Source organism: Uloborus diversus, chromosome 2 (assembly GCF_026930045.1).
Source record: "Uloborus diversus isolate 005 chromosome 2, Udiv.v.3.1, whole genome shotgun sequence".
NCBI lineage: Eukaryota > Metazoa > Arthropoda > Arachnida > Araneae > Uloboridae > Uloborus > Uloborus diversus.
The window spans coordinates 40,431,484-40,453,147 of record NC_072732.1 but is presented as its reverse complement, the minus strand read 5'-3'; positions in this window follow the sequence as shown (position 1 = coordinate 40,453,147).

Here is a 21,664-nt window from a genome sequence, read left to right as displayed (position 1 = left end):
ATAGCTTACACTCCGAATAACGTACTTTCATTTTAACGAAAAAAAAAAAAAATCGATTGCTACATTAAAACTTTTTTTAGTTAGCCATACACAGTATGATAAAATTTACAAAAAGAAAAGTTACCTTCTAGTTACCTGTGCATTGTTTTAGGATTAAGGAAATACAAACATGAATCAAAAAGGGAATCAGCAATATTAATGACATGTATTTTACTTTTCATTTAAAGCAACTACGAAATTTATAGCAACTTCACTAAGCTATTCGAGCAACATTTAAATAAACAAATGTCTAACGAATAAATATCTTATGGAACGATTTAAAAAAATCTTATTTTCCAACTAATGTATTGGAACTCCTTGTATTCTACGGGATGCATTACCAGTGCTTGAGAAATAATGCCAGGAGAGTGATTTTTTTTAGGACAGGAGTATGACATTTTCCGTACAATTTGCCTGTTGTGTAAGCCCAGGATTATAATTAAGGTAACAAATGTTATTTTTTGATTCTAACCCCTTAATTCAGCTACACGCTATATGAGTAGAATTATTATTTTTCTTTTATTTAACATAGAAATTTGTTCCAGGAGAATGACAGCAGAAATGTTACATTTTGAACTTCAAAGTTTTAGTAAGAACAGCAGACAAATCATATGAACTTAATACTCAAGGAATGAAACAAAATGGTGATAATAAACAGTGTTGTAGCACAGCAAATCAAAAATTTCTTTTTTTTTTAAATCTATAACAATTGAACTCATTCTTAGGACAGGAGAATGACATGAAACCTAGGGACAAAGTTTAAAACGGTGTACCTTGATGATTTAAATAATTTATTTAAAGAATGCTTTTTTACACCTTAAAGACTGCTTAGTTTTGTACTACAAATTGAATTGTGAAATGTTGATATAACATTTTTAAATAATTTAAGTGCATTTGAAAAACGGATGGGGACACGCCAAAAGCGTGACTTTCTGGTTATTTAAAAATTTTTGTAGAAAAAGCTAAATGAGTTATTGTTTTAATAAGCGTAGAATAACATCAGATAAGTTATTTCTAATTAATAAAAAAATGAAAACATTTTATGAGTTAAACAATTTTTGTGTTAGGCTGCTGGGACATAATATTGTTAGAATTTTGGAGAATCACCCATTTGCTTTTATTTTGGTTAATGTACGGCTCCTACAGATTGTACAATAAATTCTGGTAATCTAACAAACACCACTGCAGCCGAACTGTAATGATGTAGCGTTTTGATGATAGTGCTCTATTAAAGCAGCACGCGTGTTTGAACCAAAAGACAGTGAAAAGGTGTTTTCATATTTTTTAATGTCTTGTAAGGGTCATTCTTCAAAAAGTGTAACTTTTTTATCACACGCCTTTTAGAGTAAAAACTTTGAGGAACAATTCATTTAACAATGATTTTTCACTTCATCAAAAATATGTCTGTTTAAACCTGCCAACAATTTTTTATTAATAATTTTAATTTTAGTATATTTTTGGTTTATAACATGTGAATTCTCACCTCCGTGGCATGTCACACACCATGTGTGACTGTTTATGTTGCTTAATAACTTGTTTAGCTAAAAGTATATACTTGTTTGTTGATTTTTCCTTTCACAAGTGTCTCAAATAATAATTGTTTAAGTATATTTAATTTTTTAATATTGCGTTTTAGTTCGTTTCAGTAGGACAAGAAGTCATGTCACACAATAAATTCTCCCCTCCGTTACCTAAACAGTAAATGCTATTCTTCATTAACTGCAGTAACACGTGGCTTTAATGACATCAAATTTTAATTTTTCATGATACAAGGGAGCCCCCTTGTTTATTTTCAGCCATAGCTGAAGTTGTGAGATTTTTGTCGAAAAACAAAAAGATAGATTTTGCTTCAAAAACTTAGTATGGTTGTTCTGACATCTCACCTCCGTGAACTTGAATTTCAGAGATGTAACTTAATGTAAAAAAAAGAAGTGAGCATGTTTTCATATGCTTAACATGTGCAGATTGTAGCAACGAAGTTTTACATGCTAGTAGTAGCATGCTAGATTAACGCAAATTTAAATTCTTCCGATCAATTCAAATCAATATTAAGGAGTCTACTCTGCAGATCACTCAGGGATCTATGAAGGCAGCATTCGTGTAGTTAGTCACATGAAAAATGAACCAATTTAGCTTTTAGAGAAGGTCTTTTTACTAGAACACTATAAATGAAAACAATGAGACAACCTTTTTACAATTTTCGTCAAAAGGTGCACAAAAAAAAAAAAAAAAAAAAAAAAAAAAAAAAAAAAAATGGAATAAGTGTTAACTCTACTGTTATCGCGCTCTAAGCACAAGTAAATTTTAATATGAGGCGCTCATAATTCGTGCAAACTAATCAAAATAAATAAAACAAAGAATATATATGTGTTTGTGTATGTATGTGTGTATGTTCCCTATACAAATCCACAGTTTACTTCGGATCTCGACCAAATTTGGCAAGGAGGTAGTCGGGCACCCGAGAAGTAACGTAGGGGGATTTTCAAATGCCAAAAAAATAACCGAACCGTTCGAGTTTTAATTTTAGGATCCGAAAATGGTGTTTATCTATAATATGGGGGCAAAAAATGCTTGCAAAAATTAGAATAAAACATTCATGGAAACCCTGATTTTTTTCCATCGGATAAAATTTGTTCCAATGTTCCAAGGTGATAAGAACGTGAGTTATACTTCTCTGTAACTAATTTCATGCTAAAATGTAGGTAAGTCTTCAATTAGAAATGCATTGTTGATCACGGTCATCGTTGAACTATGCTTTTATTGAAATTTGTAGCGTGAAGAAAATCATTGAGAAGAAAGATCGGTTGCCATTCTTTTTTTCTCGAACATGAATAAATAAAATTCTCGCTTTTCTTTTGAGGCTTTTCCTGTAATCGGAGGATTTTAAAATTTTGCTTTTTGGTTATTTTTTTGTAGTCTGTCGTGAAATTTTACAGATTTTTTTTTTTTTTTGTTGTGGCCTGATTGTTGAACACGCGTCACTTGACATAACTTTTATTTTCGAGCTAGACCGTGCAAAGCCAAGCAACGCAGCTAGTGCTAGTGCACAAGAAAAAAATACTGCTCAGATATGAAAGAACTGTGAGAAATATTTCCCACGTGCCTTTCCGGATCCCTTTCGTGGCCCCTATGTCGTGAGGCGCTCAACTATGCAAACTATTTTAACGTCCCCTTTTCGTATCCCCTTCAGGGTCCCTGTTTCGTGTGGACTTGTAATTGCGACGTTTACGGCACGAAAAATAAGCTACAGGGAATGATTGGTTATGATTGCTTTACCTAGCAATCACAGAAAATGACTTCCTAGATTGCTGATTATATGAAAAAAAAAAGTTCTTTTGTGATTTATCGTTTTTCCAAAAAAAAAAAAAATCTCTGTATTTCAGCCAAAAGACCAATTTTAACCGAAGGAAACATTCTCAAATTTCCTAACAAACATCCTAGCAGCTGATTATTCAATGACATAGTCTTATCAGGAATATTACAAACCATCAATAACGCACGCACATTCAGCGCCGAGCAACCCATGTTCAACGACTCTTTAGGAGTGGATACAGCAATCTTGAATGTAATTAATCATTTCGGAGATATTAACATAGTTTGATGCCATCCATCATTCAGCAGCTGATTATTCAATTGCATTGGACGCGCCAGAGAATACGCAATGAATGGAATGATACCAATCAGTTCGGCTTTGCTCTGAATAGTTCCGATATCAGCTGGAAGAGAAAGACTAGCAAAAGGAGCGACCGTAAAAATGAGAGTAATTGATAATGAAAAAGGTTACATAAGTTTATTCAATGTAAAATAAAAAATGACAAGATAATAATTAATTTTGATGAGATAAAATGGTTGACATTATTTCCGAAAACAAAGCTAGGAGAAAGAAAATAAAAAATTCTGTTGTGAAGTTCGTTTTTTTCTTATTCAACCTTTTTGTTAGTTTACAACATTGTAACAATCAGATTGATCGATAGTGCATTATAAAAAGTGCTTAGCATTTTTCTAAAAATTCTGTTATTTATTCTTTTTAGTGTAAATGTATTTCAGAAATAGAAAAATGTTACCATCACGAAATTTCACCCTTTTTTTTTCATATAAATGCTTCATACTAAAAGGGAAAAAAAACTATATACGTGTCTAAAACTTTAAGCATTTGGCACTAGAAATTAATCCTTGTTTCCCTCTAGGATTTGTTTGTGTGCTAATTTAGTTAGAACCATTTAAAGATTAAAGGTTTGCGAAACTAACTCATATTTCACGACATACAAGTTACTCGTGTTAAAGATCCTAATATGTGCCTTTACTTAGCCCCCTTTTCACATAGATGAGGATAAAAATCCTAAGAAAGCAATGATAATGGCGAAATTTCATGCTTGCTCCAGAGAAACCTTGATATACATTTTTATTATGATTACTATTAATATTGCTGTTGTAAGGCAACAAAATTTGTAACAATGGGTTTTATATTTAAACATTTAATGGGAAAATGACATGAAATTTGCTGTTTTCCATCCTAACCGAAATAATAATTTTACTTTAGGGTTGAATTTTTTAGCCTTAAGTTGTATCTTAAGATTAAGCAAATAATTTAGAGAAATCCCCAAGTCTCTAAGTGGTCTATTTGCTGAGATATAAGCAAAAGCAGGCCTCAGATTTTTCCGTGTCAATCAGATCAGGTATAATTAAAGTGCTTAGTAAAAATTATATAGCATTCGCTTCTTTAAGAACTAAACAGTATAAAATTATACGAATTTCTCAGACATTCATTCAAAGATTCATTCTGAGACGATGAATTTCTCGAACGTCAATTGAAAATTCAATAAATTTTTTTGAATGTGAGTGAGGAATTAGGAATTCTAACGCAGGAAAGCATTCCAGTCTACCTAAGAAAAGAGTCGTACTTTAAACCAGCCAGGAAATAGGATTAGGAAAATGTGAAAAAAAAAAAAAAAAATCAAGTTTTATCGTAGCTGGAATGTATGATTCCTTGCTGATATATGTCCTTTAATTTGTGTGCACGACATGTGGCATTAAGGAAAAAGTTTTTACGGACTAAAATAACTCATAAGTGACATGTTTTAATGACTAGCCTGGATGAATGATTCGGAATGTGTTCCAAATTTCAATTAGAACAGGAATTTACACCATTCTAAAGGTTCTGGTAATGGATGCAACCTGTAATGTTTAAGGTAATGGTCAATGAAATATGCTCCTCATCTATCTGCATGAAGATATATGTCTAATGAAAATAAAAAAAAATCTTCTTTACTTGATCAATATCCTGTAAGAACATTTAAGTAATAACTGTGATTTTTATGTTTGGCGAAACACATAGATTCTCTCAAATAGAATCACTATGAACTGCTTCAGTCGACACAAACAGGCCCAAATCTACGTACCCGCAGACCGCGCGGTTCCGGGGCGAACCTCTAAGGAGCCCAGGGCCGAAAGAACTTAAAAAAAAAAAAAAAAAAAAAAAAAAAAAAATTACAGCACAAATTCAAAAAAAAAAAAAAAAAAACTATACTGAAGGTTTAACAGTTAAAAATATTTTAGTAATTTTTGTGGTAAAAATGTGAGAAAAAATTGGAACTCAACACACATTCCTCAAGCACATATGCGAAGGAGGGCGATGAACGGAGGACATTGTAAAGTTATGGGAGACTTCTTTTCTTGCTGACATAACTTATGAATCAAATTAGTTTCGAAAAATCAGAATAAAAAACTCACGCATCTATCCAGAAACGTTTAACAAGCGAGTTAAAACCTTAAAATAAAATAATAATAATAAATAAGTAAAACGTTTAAACAAATGAATTCAAAATTTAAGTAGAAATATTGAAGCAGCTAAAAACATACAAAAATAGCTCGTTAAAAAAGAAAATCGTTTTTTATTGGTGGGGGGGGGGGGAGAGTAGGGCAAATGGTAGGGAGAGTGGTTTATGAACTCTGCTAATTTTTTGCAGGGGGCCCAAAATTTGTAGATCCGGTCCTGGGCGCAAAACATATTCTTGACACTTGGTTAAATATTTAACCTTGTTTACAACCATGAAAATAAAAAAAAGTACATCAAGGGTAATATAATATGAATTATGTAGCAATAAAACAGCCCGAAACAAAATAGATTTAGAATGAGGACACCGGTTAGGGCTATCTTTTCTCTCGTCGAACTTCTTGATTGTTCCCCCTGACCTAATGCCAAAGCTGTCTTATAAAAACCGAAAAGTATCCTTGCTTCTATTAAGGATGCCAAGCACATTACTTTATTGACTTGTAAAATCAAGATTAACAAGCAGGAGAATGATATTAACGAGAGATAGGGGCAAAACCGGAGGGCTGTTGACACATCTGATCCATTGTTTGACGACTAGTCTCGATGGTTGATTCGGAACGTGTCCGAAATTTCAATTAGAACACGAATTAACACCATTCTAAAGGTTCTGGTAATGAAGGCAACCTATAATATTAAATGTAATGATCAATGAAGCATGTTCCTAATCTATCTATCCACATATTTGTGTTATGAAAACTAAGAAAGAGAATCAAGTTTAAATTGTAATTTTCAGCAGTTTCGCGTTTCAAGAGACGTGCAAACTTTGCAAATAACCCTGGTTTTGGTGTCTTTCTTCGATTTAACTCATCAATTAAAAAACTGTTTAAATAGCTTTTACTCTGTTCTGATGTCAGTTTGGTTGCGTAGGATAAATCTTTTAACTGTTGCCAAAAAAAAAAAGGCTAACAGTAATAATAAAGGTAATCTTCTTTTCTTTACTAATAATGAAGTTGAAATTCTGTATGTCTGGATCTCTGTATGTTACACGTCTAGCGCCTAGAGCTTTGGCCGATTTTCATGAAATGTGACGCAAAATTAGTTCGTAGCACTTCGAAGCGATTTTTCAAAAATTCGATTTTTTTCTTTTTCTATTCCAATTTTAAGAACATTTTATCTAGCAAATTATCACAACATGGACGAGCAAATTACCATAACATGGATGAGCAAATTACCATAACATGAACGAGCAAATTAACAGAGCAATAGTGGCGAGAAATTCATCATCCATTATTTGTAAATATACAGGCGAACCAAATGACCTTTTAATTTTCTACTACGGGCAAAGCCGTGCAGGTACCGCGAGTTGTTAATAAAGTTGTGTATAATTTTGAAATTTTTCAAAAAATGTATGCTTTCAAAGCTTTAATTTTCAATTTAAAAGCTTTTTTCAAAGCACTTATAAGTTTCATACATTAATATGCAACCATTATGTTAAATCAGTGGAGCTTAACCTTTTTTTACTCTAGGGCTGCACCTCATATTTAAAATGATTCTCGTGGGCTCGAACACATAAAAAATTTCAAATTATTTCAAAATTTTCTGAGTAACATGGAAAAATATAGAAAAGGAAAGAAAATGAGAGAACCTACAATTGTTGATGTCATTACTATGTTTCTTTTATTAAATTCCTCTGTTTTTCAGGAACTAATTTGTGAATATTTAACTCCGAATTTGTAGCATTTAACAAAATAGCGGGCTTCGTCGATCAGCTTCTCGGGCTGAATGTGGCGTGCGGGCCGTAGATGGGGCACCATTGTGTTAGGCATTCGCTAACTGTACGATGTGGACTTCAGCGAAACGAGGTTTTACAAAGATTGAAAAACAGCTGGAGCTATATATTTTTCAAGACCCTGTTTTTCGGCTTTCTTGATCGTGTGTTTTTCAAATATTTTGTAGTCAATGGATCCTCACAATATTTACCGTATTGCAGTCTGACCACCAATGAGATGAAAAAGCAAACTTCCGAAAGGCGAAAACGGGCGCATCTATTAGTTTTCAGGGATGCCAGCTTTTGCAGATGCATATTAGCCTCTTAGCAGAGCCACATTGAAATTAACGGAGCACGCGCATCAAATTTTTAGTTTTCCCCTTCATTCAGATAGACTAGTCGTAACTGGACGTTTGCCAATTCCATATCAACCGTGGTCAGACTGTACCAAGGTCTCTTGTAAATGGCACGTACGACATAATATGTTAAATATATTATGCAGCGAGATATTTTAGAGCAAATGGGACTTTTTTTTTTCAAGAAATCTAGTTTAACTGTATCAATATAACATTTGCTTGAACTTTCAAAGATTTCATTAAAACTTTTAAAGATACTTAACATATTTTTAAAATCTCCTGAAATAAAAAAAGGAACAAAATCCGACAGCACAACTAACACACATTAAAAAATTCCACACGAGTTACTAATAAAACTATTCTATGAGCAACCTTCGGCATTTTCGACTCGTACATGAAAAGTTGAATTAAAGATAATGTCTTGAATGTAGTTTACTGCTGCTGGTATTATTTCTTATCCGAGGTTCACATACAAGTATCTGGTAACATTCGTTGGAATTTTGGCACACCTTAGTAAAACCTATTCTCGTAAAAGAAATTGTTTCCTTGCCTTGCATCTACGATCTTTAACCGTAAAGAATAATAATTTATCTCCATTTACCTCATTAGAGTCATGCAAATAAATAAAAAAAGAAGAAGAAGAAAGAAGGAATCAAAGAAAAAATTAATAAGTAAGCTGCAATTTAACGATTTTAATCGTAACCAAGTCAATGGAGGAAAAAAAAAGACGATTTTTTTTTGTGATCACGCTTACAAACAAGCTAGCGTCTTTAGATCCTTCATGTTTAGTGATCGTGATCAGCTTGCTAATGGATCGCAGTTGGCCACAAGGAATCATTGAGTCGGTCACTGCACATGTCACGTGAGCGATGTGTTCGATCACCCAAAATGCATAAATGAGCTATTGGCACCGGGAGGCAAAAATTCTTGGTGTTTGTTTACACTATCCGGCATGTTAATTTGTTGGACGGAGTGCTGCAGCTTATTATGCAGTTGTCGACTTTGAAAAAAAAAAAAAAAAGAAAAACTGTGAGGTGAATGAATTTAGTTCAGACAGTGAAGCAGTCGTTTGACGCAACTAATCCAGAGCGTAAAATAATTTTTGATACAGTAAACCTTCATTAAACCGGACCTTATTAAACCGGACTTTGCTTAATCCGGACAGTTATTTAGATGTACATTCTATTTAAATACGTAAAAGGCGAGTAAACACTAAAATGTATTTTTGTGGGCCGTATTTTCCATTCTTTTAATGTATTTTGTAAACTCCTCATATGCAGTTTTATATTTCATTCTCTGGGCGATTCTCGAAAAAATGTCCTGTGCGTAAGTTTTTTATTTTTTCCATCTAACCAAAGCTTTAAAAAAATAATGCTGTTGGAGAATAATACATGCTTTAATATACTATCAAAGCATAACAGTTAATCCCATATTTAATTAATAGTTACCTAAATAAAATAAAAATCTTAGCGTTATGCAAGGGTCATTTTTTGAGAATCGTCTCTCTCAAATTCAAAATTTACTGCATACAGTAATTTGCTTGTGAACCTTGCTTAGTTTATAGTTTGTTTTGTTTAATACGTACTTTCGTTTATGCGGTCGACCTGGATCCCCATTAGTCTGTATTAATGAGGTTCTACCAGGGGCGGATTCAGGGGAGGGTCAAAGGGTCAGCTGACCCCCCTATGTTAAGAATTTTACTATGATTCTTATTAAACTTCATTTTTTTTAGAACCGGAAAATAGTACATAGAATCAATGTTAACCTTACTTTGCTTGGTTATGCGAAGTATTCCTTCTCAGTGTGTCATGATTAAAAAGATTGACTTGGTTGGTTTGCAGGACTATTGCTATTTTGAGTTTTTTGTTCATTTTCAAAAGAACAATCATCTTTAATGAGTTTAACGTTTTTTTTCAGAGTTCTCTTCCACCTAAAACCACATGTCGTTTGTGCTTTTTTCATCTATTTCATAGCTGTTATCTTATGTGGTCAAAGCTTACGGTAACGTGACCAGCCTGTTTAAGAAATATGAGTTTTGATGAACATTTAAGGGAATGAGGGGAGGTACAGGCTGTGCCATTGATACATTTAGGGAGGCTGTAAATTGAAAGGGTTTTGATCTCATTTGGGGGACGGTGCTCTGTAGCATGAGGGGATGCGCTGACCTCCTTGGGGGGTGGTTACACCCATACCTGCTTTTCTGATACTTTTTTTTACGTAGGAGGAAAACACTGGCAATTGAAACTTGCCCCCCCCCCCCTTACAAAATTTTCTGGATCCGCCCCTGGGTTCTACTGTAAGTGCAATCTTATTATGTTTTGTAGCAATGCACTTTAAAACTACTTCAATTTCAATGTGAAATATAAAAATAAGGATTTTAATTATGCTTTTATTGATTGTCAACATTTTTAGGAAGTTCAGCTTTCGTTCTCAATCTTATCTTAAATCTACACGAGATCTTTTATTGTCAATACCAATGCATCCCATTTTCCTGCAGATCATACATGTTCAGACAGTAGCATGCTATTAAAACTGCCGAAAAGAGATAAAAGATAGAGGGAGTGAAGCTTTCTATTTTTGAAGCAAGGAAATTAAGTCACGTGAGATATTTTAAAGTACAGTATTGAAACAAATCAGGTTTCTTTCGCGAGTTTCACGTAAAACGTGTCTCCCATTCGTTGCAGCTGAACCATGTGACTCGGAAACTTTGCCTCAGCGTTACTTAAGCCAGTACTCGAACTTGCTCTCTCTTTACTAATTCCTGCTCTAAGATCAAAACTTGCGTAACTTCGACATTCATTTTGAATAAATTAATTGGGAAATTTTATTGCCAAGATCAGTGAAATTCAACTATCCACACATCATACAAGATTCTTGTTTGCAAAACTTGCCTAAATTTAACATTCATTTATTGTAACTCATTACGAATAAATGAATTGAAAACTTTTCAGGTCTTAATTTATTAACAAACCACACACTTTTAAACGGTAACTAGCCTTGCCTAATTTCATAATTTATTTAGATTAATTTATTATTAATGATTATTAATTATTAAATTAAGATCTTTTATTGTAAATGACGCTGAAATTCCTTCGTCCACAGATCATAAAATTTCATAGAGTAACATGCCATTAAAACTTGCCTAACTTCAACATCCATTTAGTTTAACTCATTGCGACTTGGTGAATTGAGACCTTTATTTATCAACTAGAAAGTCGCCCGTCAAAGTATGACGGGTGAAAATTGCTTCTCCATTGGAACGAAGCCACTGCCTGTTTGGTGATATTCTGATAGTTGAAATTGTAACCCTAACTCTGATGGATTACTCCAGCAATAGCTTTCATTGTTGACCATTTTTTTCGTTTCTTCATTCTCCTGAAATAACACAGTCTTACCAGTAAAACACTTAAATTACCGGATCCAGTTTAGCCTTGTCACAATAAAGCCTTTCCCTCCATGTTAAACATTACCAAAAGCATATTATCAAATTATCATGCCGTGGCGTGAGTTTCAATGCTGAAGCACGCCGGTTACTCGATCATCGGCTATTATTTATATGAGGATGGACAGCAGCATTTAAGCTGAAATGAAATGTGAAAAATTGTTTCTAATTTATCCAGTAGATGTAGTAGATCCAAGCAAAAATCTAAAGCTGCTACATAATTTCACACGGTAGAAATAATTTTTCACATTTCATTTCGGCATTAATACAGATATCCCATTATTCCCGCTGTTCCTTTCCTCCCAACTTTTTCCTAAATTTCATTGATACAGAGTGAATTTAATGAATAAATACAGAGTGAATTAAAAAAAGAAATCTTTTAAAATTTCGGACGAATCCCATTTATAACTTCTTCCTCTTTTAAGTCTTCAAAAACTTAAAATTACCAATGCAGTTTCTATTTTTAAAAATTGGAAAACACCCAATGGTTGTCCAACTATAAATTCAACATTCTTCATTGTATCAAAAAAAGAGCTGAAAACATTGCAAAGTGAATATTTTCCAGTGTCAACATGATCCCTCTCCGCAAAATGAGGGAAATTCCATTACACACAGTTGGTGAAAATTATCTAATTTATAACGAATTAAAAGATGATATAATCAACCATTTTCCATTTTGTTTGAAAATCACTGTTGCCGATCGGATAAAACTTAAAAAATTAAAAACCTTTCGAATCCGCGGGGAAATTTAGAAAAAAAAAAAAATTTTTTTTTGATTATAAAACGCTGAAATTTTTCACATCCTTTTCACAAAAATGTAACACTTTGCCCTTTAGAATTTCCATCGAACTATTCTACACATGTTTGTTTCATAAAATCCTAAATGTTGGCTTAGGAGAAAAAGAATTCAAAATGTTCATCCAGACGTGGAAAACATTCAAGCGAAAATAAAAGGATTGCATTGTTTTTGCTCGAAGGAAAGAAAAAAAAAAAGATTGTTTTTATGCTTAAATTGTGACGGCGCACTTCCGCAATTTATCAAACATAAATCTCAACACAATATACAAAAAAGTACTACCACTTTCAGTTCCGTGAGGATTAGATATGATGCTTCTTCTTTTTTAAAAATCATACAAAATGAGTTATACGTTGATGACTTAAGAGGAATAAAAGTAATTCGGGTACCGGAAAGTAGATTTTTTCATACAATTAAATTTTCAACACGTTTTTATTTTTAATCAATGGTGTAGTTACTGTATGACCAGTAACTACACCATTGATTATATGGAAAAGCAAACAATGGTGTAGTTACTGTATGACCAGTAACTACACCATTGATTATATGGAAAAGCAAACAATGGTGTAGTTACTGTATGACCAGTAACTGCACCATTGATTGTATGGAAAAGCAAACATCCGGTTCACAGGCGGAAATGGACGCATCCATTAGTTTTTAGGGATTTCAGCTTTTGCAGATGTATGTTAGCCTCTAAATTAAGCTGAGTCACATTCAAATGAGTGGAACACGTGCATCAAATTTTTACTTTACCACCCTCATTCAGGTAAACTCGTCATAACTGGACATTAGCCAATTCCGTACAATCCGTGGTTAGACTGTATCTTCATCAATGTTATTTATAAAAGACTATGTGAGGCAGTGAGAAGCAAAGAAATGCAAGTGCTAATATTAAAAATTGGAGATAAGCAGTACAAATGGAAGGTGTACCTCTTCTCTGTTTTGGGGCAAGAAATAGTACTAGTAGCCTTGGTAGGTGCTGCTATACAACATGATTTAGAAAAAAAAGAAGAAAAAATGAAAGCCTGCCTACTTAGGACCACAATTTTAAACGCGTTTTATTCAAAACTTGAAAATATCCACTTACATCCCTTTGCTTCTCACTGCCTCATGTGTACAACTATTTCTATTTAAAAATTCTGCTTACTTGAGGGATTGGGTTTTTTTTTCTTTTTATTAAAACACTTCTCTAAAATTACTTGCAGAAATCTTTCTGAAGTACAACGTACTGAAAATACATTATTGTTTTTGAAACTTTCGAAAGCCAAATCATAAAGATTTTTTTTCTCCCCAAGTCACAACTCAAACCAGTGCACTTAAATATTTTTGACATTTGGAAACTGATCCAGATAGCAGGGACGGATACAAGGGAGGGGCGTTGGAGGCGGTCGCCCCCTCCTTGAGCCGAGATGCAGGAACTTTTGTCAGGTATATTTTCGATATTAAAGTTCCAAAACAAGAATTTTACATAATCTTCGATGGCGTTAAAAGAAAATGAGCTCTTTTCCGGAATTGAAATTTTGAAAAAGCAATTGTAATCGTCTTAATACTCTGGGGATAGGGACCAGAAATTTCTAGAGGCTCTTTTTTAAAATTGAAGTTTCAAGATCTCAATTTAAGACAATCTTAGATGATGTTAGGGATAGGTTCAAAGGCTCACCCTGGATATTTTTCAAAAGAAACACAACTGTATGACACCTTTGATTACATAAGGATAATCATGGGGTTCAGTATACTTCTTTGAAAGTTTTAGAAATTGAAGTTCCAAAGAGTAAAGAGCTAAAAACAATCGCCCCCTCCTTGAACAGTTTCTGGATCGTCCTTGCCGGATAGAAATGGAGATTTTGTAATAATTTTAAAATGGTCAAGGAGTTGATAATGCAAGACTATTGAAACATTGAAATAGCCTAGATATGGATACCCAATGATAACCAAGCTCAATTAATTTGTTGTGCTCGTGTCATATTGGTAATTATTATGAAGATATGGGGACGGGTGTCACTGTCTCGAGAGGTAGGACTTCTTTATTAACATATAAGGCAACACAAGAAAGATTTACAGCACAAAGAGAGAAAATGACACATAGGGCTCTGGTGGGAATCGAACCCACGACCTCCGCCATTCGAAGCGCTTCTACCTCAAAGCCGTAGAGACCTATGCATTTCTGCAAAGTTTTTAACTTTTTTAAATGATAATTACTGTAATTAAAGGTTATTTATGCATTATAAGGTTATTAAAGTGTAACTGAGTAGAGTTTCAAAACTTTTCTGACTGCTAAATTTACGTCAGATGTAATCAGTTAATACGAAATGCCTTCTAAATTTTTTTCGTATGCACTTCTTTACTAATAATAAAGCTGAAAGCCTCTCTGTCCGGAGGATGTCTGGATGTCTGTATCTCTGTGACGCGCATAGCGCCTAGACCGTACGGCCGATTTTCATGAAATTTGGCACAAAGTTAGATTGTAGCATGGGGGTGTGCACCTAGAAGCGATTTTTCGAAAATTCTATGTGGTTCTTTTTCTATTCCAATTTTAAGAACAAAAATATTATAAGATGGACGAGTAAATTACGAAATTATCATAACGTGGAACCGTAACATGGGCACGAGCCAATTGGCGAGATACGAAATTATCATAACGTGGAACCGTAACATATCTACAAGCCAAATGGCGAGAAAATTCACCATACATTATTTGTAAATATACAGACGAACCAAAAGATCTTAATTTTTCTATTACGGGCAAAGCCGTGTGGGTACCATTAGTATATACTAGACGGCAATAAAATTGATTTATAATATTTTCGTTAAGTATTAAATGTCATCGCACATCTTTTTGTCAAAAGTGACCAATGATTAACCATACTGAACAAGGCATTATCAGCAAAACAAAAAACCTCAAATCAACCATTTTTTCACACCAGCTTTAGCAACCTAGTGATCCTTAATGGAATTAATGAAATATAGCCGATCCACTAGAAGCACATATTTACGGAAGCTAAAAAATTAGCAATAAAAAACACAGCGGGTCTCTAGATTGACCCTCAGCTTTATATCATCGAAGATCAGAATTCGGAAGGTTCTACTTTATTCATGGTTCTATTTTTTACCATCGCAATTGGTAGAACGTTGCTGTTCTACCGTTGCGTTTCTAGCATTCTGATCACCAAAGAGACGTCAGTTTATGACACTTGCTCAGCTAATAAACAAGTAAGCAGGATCGAAGTGTTGTACATCCGATAAATTTAGGTTAATGACCTAACCGGCTTCAATGGTTCAAGAATGGGGTGTCGTCAAGAAATGGATATTGTCTATGTCACGGGGTGGTTTCAAAGTTTGATTCATATTCGTATTTATGACCTGTGCTAAATATTTCACACATAACGTAAAACGTTTTGAACTATTTGTTGATGAGACAAAAGTCTTTGCTCAGAAGATAGTAGATTCATTGAAACAGTTTGAACATTGATAGCATACATATTTTTTTCAAAATTTTCAAATGACAACGAAACTATCTATTTTGTTTTCTTTTTGAATTTTTAAATGATTTTTTTTGAAAATTATTCAAAATGCATATAAAATTAAAGTGCATGCCATTCTCTTTAAGATGAGTTATTATGTTAGCTGTTAGTTATCATAAAACTGGAGTTATAACATTTTAAAGCACATTTTATCAAAACATTTTTCCGCATTATTTAATGCAACTGCCGATCCATTCATGGTCCCACTATTATTTTTAAAATATATTTATCAAAATGCATAGAAAACACATTAGTTTTCTTTATTTAATTTTTTTCATGGGCACAATCTTAAAAATTTTGAAACTTTAAATCAGTGAAATTTTTTTCTATCGAAACTCATTCAAGTTGAACATTAAATTGAAGTGCTTGTGATTATATTTCCGATGAGCTATTACACAACTCCGTAACTCTCATAGAACTTGAGTTATAATATTTCAAAGCACTGCTGACAAATAAAAAAGTACTTTTTAACGAATTTCAAAAATTAATTACTGATTAATTATGAATGATAGATTGTTTGAAAAAATATGTACATAAATTTGAGATGTCAAAGAGTAGGATTTCCAAGTTTCATGAAATTCTGAGATGACCAAGCTGGGTACTTCGTTGGTTTGACAATTAATGATACTAAAGTAAGTGCTCCAAATAAAGTCAAGTTAAGGCTCAGTGCCGAGTATTTTGCTCATTTATGGTTCAATTGACTCCAATCTTTGAGCATTCATCAAATGACATAAAAAAAAAATATATAAAAATTAATTTGAATTTTGACATTTTGAATTCAAATTATGTTTTTCGCAATCACGAGTGTGTGTATGTAGGCGTGTGTGTTTGTGTGTGGGGGTATGTGTGTTTGTGTGTAGGGGGTATGTGTATGTATGTGTGTAGGCATGTGTGTTTGTGTTTGTGTGCTGGCATAAGTGTGTGGGTAGTTGTGTGTATGAATGTGTGTGTAGGGGGTATGTGTATGTGTGTGTAGGCATATGTGTTTGTGTCTGTGCGCAGGCATGAATGTGTGGGTAGTTGTGTGTTTGTGTAGGTGTCTGTATGTATGCGTGTGTGTAGGTGTATGTGTGTGTGTGTAGGTGTATGTGTGTGTTTGTGTGTGTGCAGGCATGAATGTGTGGGTAGTTGTGTGTATGTGTGTGTATGTGTAGGTGTCTGTATGTATGCGTGTGTGTTTGTGGATGTGTGTATGTGTTTGAGTGTGTATGTATGTGTTTGTGTGTGTATGTATGTGTTTGTGCGTGTGCGTGTGTGTGCGTGTATGTATGCGCGTGTGTGTAGGACATGGATGCAACCTGGAGACGGCTTTCGCTATAGGAGCATCATCGTGAGGAGCCGGTCGACGGTGATGGTGCGGAGGGTGGCGGTGGGAAAATAAAATGATAGGACATCAAAAACAGTCAAGTAAGAACAATAAGCAATCGTGATTGCTCAAAAAATAAAAATAAAAAAACATCATTCTATGGGAATATTTAGGTTTGTATTATGTTTGGCAGCAGAAAAGCAAAAAATGTCAAATTGTCCTTATTAGGAGCCAACTCTGATACAGTCCCTACAATTAGATACTGTCCCTAATTAGGTCAACTCTGAAAAAACGCCTAAAAGTATGATAAAAAGTGAAAAATTCTTTACTGTCTATGTGAAAACATACTAAACCACATTTGATTAACTCAAAAACACTATCTAAAATTACATATTTACTTCAATGGGAAGGAGAAAAATCAATCGTGAAATTCGGGACACTGATAAGTCGTTATTTTCTGTTTTTGGTCACTCCTGCACACAGTCGTGCAAATTATGTACAGCACAGGAACATATAAGCCACCCGATCTTTCGGTGTCATAATAAAGACACTGGAGTCCTAATGGTCTTATTAGACTACAGCCTACTTTTCTAGGGTTATCAAACCCCTGGAAAATATCACGGTACAAAACAATTTTCCTTTTTGAATTCGTCAATGTTTGTTAGGTCAAAAAGAGTCGGTCTAGATTACTTATGCCAGCTTTAGTTTATTTGATGCACCCGAAAACACTATCAAAAAGTACATATTTACTTCAATGGGAAAGAGAAAAATCAGTCGTCAAATTCGGAGCACTGATAAGTCTTTTTTCTGTTTTTGGTCACTCCTGCGCACAGTTCGTGCACAGGTGTACATTATGTACAGCACAGGATCATATCAGCCACTCGATCCTTTGGCTTCCTAATAAGGACACTGGAGTCCTAATGATCTTGTTGGACAACAGTCTATTTTTCTAGGGTTATCAAATCAGAGGAAAATATCACGGTACAAAGCGACATTTTCCTTTTTGAATTCGTCAATGTTTGTTAAATCAAAAAAGGTCCGTTTAGATCACTACCGTCAGCTTTAAATCAGGAAACAGAGTTTTTTTTTTCAAAAAAGTTGCATGAAAGCAATTTACATTTATTTTAATTTGCACATTCTTAGTTATTATTCAAACATTTAGGAGAACGGCGTCTCTCGCCTACAACTACAGCGCTGGTAATTAATATACGCTACATACAAGTACCACTTTGACCCGCAAAAGCGAAAATTCTGACTGCTCCACTGCGACTGTAATAATTTTTCAAACCCTTGAGGTCGCAAATCAACTAAGGCGTCGGAAGGATTTCGCCAAAATCGGATTAGTATTCTGGGAAATAATCGGAGCTTAGTTATTCTCCCTCTTTGCAATCAAATTGAATTTATCTGCAAAATAGGGTGTGATAAATTAATCGAAACAGCTATTCGCTTTTTATTTTCATCCAGCGATTCAAAATGTGATTCATTTTGCCTCAAGTTTCAATTTTCATTACCTCACAGTGCTCCAATACAACTTCGCTCGCTTAATTTAATACGCGTGCGAAAATCAAACATATACATCATTCGATTCGATGATACTTCCATCACCCGCAGCATCAAGACATCAGTGAAATCATTCATCTCCGAGCATTCGCGTGTTGCCAAGAGGAAAATGGAAATAATCTGAATAAATTCCGATACGATTCCCCCGAATATATCAGAATGAAAAACGAATCCAGATATCGAATCGATTCATCATCGACTTGTCACTTCCATTCATTCGAATAAATGCCCCGGAGGTTCTGCATTCGATGATGTCGATTCAGTCCTGTTGGCAAGACTGTGGCAAAAAGGGTAACACTTGATGACATTGATGGTATGTATCTGGGATGGCAGAAGTCCTAGGGGCAGGTGTTCAAAGTGGGTCGGCAAATGGCCATGACCTTCTGAGGAGAGCTTCCTGAATCGACAACTCCCTTTTTGGCGCCTCTTCTCGATTACCTATTATCCTCAAATTTAAGATATTCTGCTTGATTAGGGAGGTTGGAACGGTTCCGAAATGAAGAACTTATTATACATGAACTTTGGCCATGCAGTTGGGTACTGAATTTTGTTTTAGGCTTTGAGGCTTTTTGGAAAACTGATCTGTTATTTATACGATGATCACGTAATTTTATACGATGGCAAATTTTACATGCATAACTTGGGCAAAAGAATTTAAAAAAAAAATGTCAACCCCAACTGATGAGGTAGAGTATCTTACACTCTAGAAAATATATGCTAAAAATATTATTATTTTACTTTTCTAGATTGCGAAGTGAGTCTTCTTTCCTTTCTTCAAAATCAAATGGAAATGGCTGGGAATAGCAAAGTAAATTAGCGTTCAGTGTAAACCAATTTTTGCGGTTCAAATTACAATAAACCCCCACTTCACCAATAGTTAAAAAAAATCCCATTGTAATTTTTATTTCTAAAGGCTTTTTGTAGCTACTGTTATTGTATATTTAAACCAATTATTTTCTTTCCACATGACGTAGTTAATTTGTAATTTTACCCTTATACAAATAAATAATTAAAAATAAAAAATCTCTAAAGCCACAAAAGTTTGCAATATTTGCATATTTGACTTGATGTGTACATGTTAGTACACTTACGGTACTGTTTCAGTTGCATTCATATTTAAAACAATGCAGCAGGGCCAAAAAAAAAAAAAAAAAAAAAAAATCACCAGTTAAGCGATAAACACTTTTGTATGGTTAAGCAAAATGAAATAGAAATGAAAATAAAATCAATTTTCTGAAATTTCCACTAAAGATAAATTAGAAGAGCACCAGTATGTCAAATAATAGTAATTGAAAAAATCAGACATTACTAAACATAAGTTCATTAAATAAAAATTTTGACTTGAAAATATATGTTATATTATATTGGTGCTTTTTTTCCCAAAATTTATGACAAAGATATTTGCAATAAAAAAAGTTGAGTTTGAAATTGATGCATACATAAAATTATATGGTAATAACCGGTAACTTAATCGCAAAAATTGAAAATTTTCATTTTCAAAAAATATTTCCCGATACAAATAGGCTAACATTTTGTTCATATACCATTATTAAACGCAAAAGTTATTTATCCTTGGACATATTAGTAATTAAAAATGAAAAATAATCTATGTAAAACATTGCATACATTGTAACAATAATTAAAAGATCATTGGGAAAAAACTCCTGCGTGTCACATAATGCATTTACTGTAATAATTGCTTTTTATAATAATAACTGCTTGTATAATAATTTTATAGTACTTATTTTTGATCACTTTTTAAAGGTTCCTCTAGAATGTCCTAAACATGCTCTTAAAAGTTGAAATAATAATAATAATTGAATTCTAGTAAATAAATTTTGAAAAGTCAATAAATAAACAAACAAATAAATAAATAAATAAAAAATAAAATAAAAAGGGGGAAACTCAGGATACATTTTTGAAGGGTGTAAAGAAAAAACAAATCCCTATCAATTGGTATGTACAGGTACATAATTTTCACGAAATGATTTAAAAAAAAAAAAAAGAAGCTTGTTATGAGAAATAAGAGCTGTCCAAAGAGAAGGCACGGGGGTCAGCACAGAATTAGATGGCGCAATTACTACGAAATTAGCGTCTGCAAGTTTTATTTTGATGATGCACTAGTTATCTAGGGTGCTGTAGGAAGCTAATTTTCAATAGCTATGAGGCATCAATAGCACTTTTAGGATACCTACACGACAGTTGAAGTAAAGGAAGTGCGGGTATTATGTGGTAAAATGGAATACTGAGCTATCTTATCCGTTAAATGTTATAATTTAACGTTAATATGATGAACTACTTCTAAATCCACCTATGATGCTAAGCAGCCTGTTTGTATTCGGCATCTTCATCGCCATCCCGGTGAAACCAAATCCTCACTGTTTAATTAAATTTGAGAGAAACACCATTGTTGGAAAACCACTTGACTGAAATGTTCAGCTTACCGACTAGTCAAGTGATTGCCGTCAGAAACCCTTTCATGTTGACTGCCTAAAAGTTATGCCTCTTGCTCCTTAGTCTCAACTCAAGATATAACGCAGCATGCAATGGAGGCTAAATCCTTAGTGCTCAGACAACACCTCAATAAACATACTAGTATAAAACAATAAATGGATTCGGTGACTATTACCATCAAAAAATTTTTTTTGTAGAATTGCGCATGAGAGTTCGATCCAAATTAGGAATGAATTTACATATTGTTTAAAAATTACTTGTTTTTTGCCGCGTGACAGCTGAAATACTCCATGAAATAAAATTGCTGATGAGACATAATGAACTGAAGTATAAGCAGAAAAACAACAGCTCACTCTAAAATCCCCTCCAAAATTAACTATCACCGTGGAATAAAGTCAAGAGTACAGACAAAAGTACAAAGGATTCCGTTTTTTCCAGTCTGAAATTGACATCCTAAGCGTTGCACTGTCTCTTTCTGGTATTGGTCCAACCTCGGTAAACAAAAAATTAATACATCATGAATAATAAAATTGTTCCCCGGCTTGTTACAGTGTGATATAATGTCACAAGCTTTGTAACATTTGCACTGTGACAAATGATATAATGACGTTGAATTACCTTGCTTTAAGCGAAACCCCATCGCAACTCC